At 46.9% G+C, this 4,211-nt stretch overlaps 1 pseudogene; it reads right to left on the reverse strand.

The window, feature by feature from the left end:
- Positions 1–2,568: 2,568 nt before the first annotated feature.
- LOC148773151 (serine/threonine-protein phosphatase 2A 65 kDa regulatory subunit A beta isoform pseudogene) lies at positions 2,569–3,805 on the reverse strand (annotated as a pseudogene).
- Positions 3,806–4,211: the final 406 nt, after the last annotated feature.

Genomic DNA, 4,211 nt, shown 5'->3' on the forward strand with positions numbered 1-4,211 from the left:
TGCTGAATAGTCAACAAATCATAGAAGAAATCAAAAGAGAAATCAAAATGTGCATAGAAATGAATGAAAATGGAAACACAACAAACCAAATCTTATGGAACACTGTGAAAGCCATGCTAAGGGGAAAGTTCATAGAAATATAGGCGTACCTCAAGAAACAAGAAAATAGTCAACTAAATAACCTAACTCTACATCTAAAGAAACTAGAAAAGGAAGAAATGAAGAACCCCAGGTTTAGCAGAAGGAAAGAAATCTTAAAATTAAGGCAGAAATAAATGCAAAAGAAATAAAAGAGACCATAGCAAAAAACAGCAAAACCAAAAGCTGGCTCTTTGAGAGGGTAAATAAAATTTACAAACCACTATCCAGACTCATCAAGAAACAAAGGGAGAAAATCCAAATCAATAAAACCAGAAAAGAAAAAAGAGAGATCACAATAGACAACACAGAAATATAAAGGATCATAAGAGACTGCTATCAGAAATTATATGGCGATAAAATTGACAACTTGGAAGAAACGGACAAATTCTTAGAAAAATACAACTTTTCAAAACTGAACCAGGAAGACATACAAAATCTTAACAGACCCATTACAAGCACGGAAATCGAAGCTGTAATCAGAAATCTCCCAGCAAACAAAAGCCCAGGGCCAGAAAGCATAACAGCTGAATTCTACCAAAAATTTAGAGAAAAGGTAACATCTATTCTACTCAAACTATTCCAGAAAATTGCTGAGGAAGGGAAACTTCCAAACTCATTCTATGAGGCCACCATCACCCTAATCACAAAACCTGTCAAAGATCTCACAAAAACAGAAAACTACAGCCCAATATCACTGATGAACATAGATGCAAAATTCCTTCACAAAATCCTGACAATCAGAATCCAACAACACATTAAGAAGACCATACATGATGACCAAGTGGGCTTTATCCCAGGAATGCAATGATTCTTCAATATCAGTATATCAATCAATGTAATACAGCACATTAACAAACTGAAAAAAATTAATATCTCAATAGATGCAGAGAAAGCCTTTGACAAAATTCAACATGGATTTATGATAAAAACCCTCCAGAAGATGGGAATAGAAGGAACATACCTCAACATAATGGAAGCTATATATGACAAACCCACTGCTGCTGCTAAGTCACTTCAGTCATGTCCGCCTCTGTGTGACCCCATAGACGGAAGCCCCCCAGGCTCCCCCTTCCCTTGGATTCTTCAGGCAAGAACACTGGAGAGGATTGCCATTTCCTTCTCCACTTTCCTCTGCAAAATCCCATTCGTGAAGGCCTGTGTAAAGCATTTCAAACAAGGGCAATGTATGATCTGACAAAACACCACAAGTTAACAGGCAGTATATGTCATCTTAACCTTTAAAATATTAAAAATTACATATTAACTGGTCTTACTTGTGATATGACATGACTGAGCGACTTAACTGAACTGAATTGAACTGACAGGAAGAAACCTCATATGGATTACAATGCTGTTCTTAATTCCTAGGGATTTAAATCTACATGATACTAAAAATATCCCAGTATTTTGGTGAGTATTTTGGTACCTAATCGCTCAGTTTCTTATATATTATTTCTGGTATGGGAGTAGTAAGCTAAAGAGGCTCTAATTTTGTCATGCTTGTGGGCTTTTCAGTATTCCTATGGGAGGCTTCATTAGACTTGTCCTTCATTAAGCCTATGCTAATATGACAAACCCACAGCAAACATTATCCTCAACGGTGAAAGATTGAAAGCATTTCCCCTAAAGTCAGAAACAAGACAATGGTGGCCACTCTTATCACTACTGTTCAACATAGTTCTGGAAGTTTTGGGCACAACAATCAGAGCAGAAAAAGACATAAAAGGAATCCAAACTGGAAAAGAGGTAAAACCCTCACTGTTTGCCAATGACATGATCCTCTACTCAGAAAACCCTAAAGACTCTACCAGAAAACTACTAGAGCTAATCAATGAATACAGTAAAGTTGTAGGATATAAAATCAACACACAGAAATCCCTTGCATTCCTATATACTAATAATGAGAAAATAGAAATAGAAATTAAGGAAACTATTCCATTCACTGTTGCAACGAAAATAATAAAATACTTAGAGATATATCTACCTAAAGCAACAAAAGGCTTCTTTTTTTAAATTTCTAGACATTTATTTCTCTGTGAAAAGGGGGGAAAGGGAATAAAATAAAAACGGCACAACTGACACAAAAAACCACCAGGAGGAAGGGAGGGAGGCAGAGGAGATGGGGGAGGGGCCCCCATGCAGCAGCACTGGCTGGCGACTGGGGTGCTTGCGCCACTCCCCACCTGGCAGGAGTGGCCCCATCCTCCCAGGGCTCTGCTCCGTCCCACCCTGTGCGCCCCCAGCCCCGTGAGGGGTTGACGTGAGTAGTCGGAGTCCTGGTCTGAGGGAGGAACCGTGCCGGGGGAGGGACCTGGGGTCAGACCATGCACGGGGAGTGACACCCAAAGGACCCCCACTGTCCCCCCAGGGAGGGGCCTGGCTAGAGAAGGTGGACACCGTAGGCCGGCGGTGGGTCCTCTTCCAGCATCAGGCGAGAGACAGAACAGTCAGAGCCTCCTGGGCGAAGTACTTGACGTCCACGTCCTGGCCCTGGGTCAGCTTCTCAAGGACGGGCGTGACCTCGCTCTGCAGCGTGCTGTTGTCCAGGATGGGCCCGATGTTCTACAGGGACTTGGCCACGTTGAAGCGGAAGTTGGCAACAGGGTCCCCGGCCATGTGCAGCACGGTAGGCAGCATGTGCTTGGTGGTGATGTCCTGCCCGCAGATCTCAGACAGCACATTGATACAGAAGAGTGTGGTCATGCGGTGTAGGTAGTTGGGGTCCCCAGACATGGCCAAGACCTTCTGGACGATAGTCGCATGGGCCCACTCCTTCTCGAACCTCTCCACCAGCTTCTTGAGGTTTCTGGTGGCCGCCTCGCGGATGGCATAGACATGATCCACAAGCCAGGCCATGCACAAGCAGTTGAATTTCTCATCAAAGAACTCCACCCTCAGTTGTCCTGCCAGCAGAGGGATATACTCGATGATGGCCAGCCGCACCCGCCACTTGGCATCTTCTGCAAGCTCCAGGATGGCAGGGAGTAGGGACTTCAACAGCTGCCTGATGCCGATCACCTCGTTCATGCAGTCCAGGTTGGAGATGATGTTCAGCCGCACCTCCGGGCACTCGTCCTTCAACTGAGCCAGGAAGAGGTGCAGGAGGTGCTTTATCATGCTGTCTTTGCCCAGGATCGAAAAGAGGCCCATGATGATGGAGGTCAGGGCTGACTTGACTTGCTGGTTGGCATCAGACACCAGCTCCTTGATGCAGGGCAGGATCTGGGTCATGATCACATTCTCCCGACAGTCAGCTGAGAGATTTTCACAGAATTCTTTGACCTTGTCAGAGGCGGCAGCCCACACCTCAGTCAGCCTCACAGTCTTTCATCAGGTTCTGGAAGGAAGGACCCAGGTTCTTCTGGGTGATTTCAGGCCACACTGCTTTCTGGAGCCCTGTGAACTTGTCGGCCACCATGTAACGGACGCGCCAGGACTCGTTCTCAGCAGCCTGGCACAAGGTGGCCATCACCAGGTCCTCCAGGGCCTTCTGTGGCAGCAGTTGGGCGATGTTCACGCATGCCTCCACTGCTAGCAGCCGCACCGAGTCCTGCTCGTCAGAGGCCAGGTTGAAGAACATGGGGATGATCTCGCTCTTGATGTTGTCCAGCTTCAGCACCTTGGCGAACTCCCCAACCTTGGAGGCTGTGGGTCACCGCACCATGGGGGTGTCATCTGAGCATAGGTTCTGGAAGTACTGTTGAAGCTCTGCCTTGATGGCACTGGACACATGGGGGTAGCAGACAGAGAAGAGGCGGAAGGCTGAAGTGTGGGAGGTGAACCAGGCTCCACCCGCCAGCCACTTCACCAGGGGCACGAAGTGGACCTCAAGGTCGGAGGGGGAGTGCTCATGCGAGATGTCCCGCAGGGATTCCATTGCCTTATCCACCACCACCGTCTCCTCCACCGTGGGCAGCAACTTCAGGGGCAGCAGGAGGCAGTGCATGTACTCGAGGCCACCCACCAGAGTGGTAAAGGTGCCCAGCTGCTCTGCCAGGTCTAAAAGGACCTCGTCCTCATCGTAGACTGTGTCTGTAAGGAAGGGCAGAAGTTTACTCTGGGCCCTTTCG

This window comes from Moschus berezovskii, chromosome Y (genome assembly GCF_049115385.1).
Source record: "Moschus berezovskii isolate FMDL1 chromosome Y, NW_MosBer_1.0, whole genome shotgun sequence".
In the NCBI taxonomy this organism is placed as follows: Eukaryota; Metazoa; Chordata; class Mammalia; order Artiodactyla; family Moschidae; genus Moschus; species Moschus berezovskii.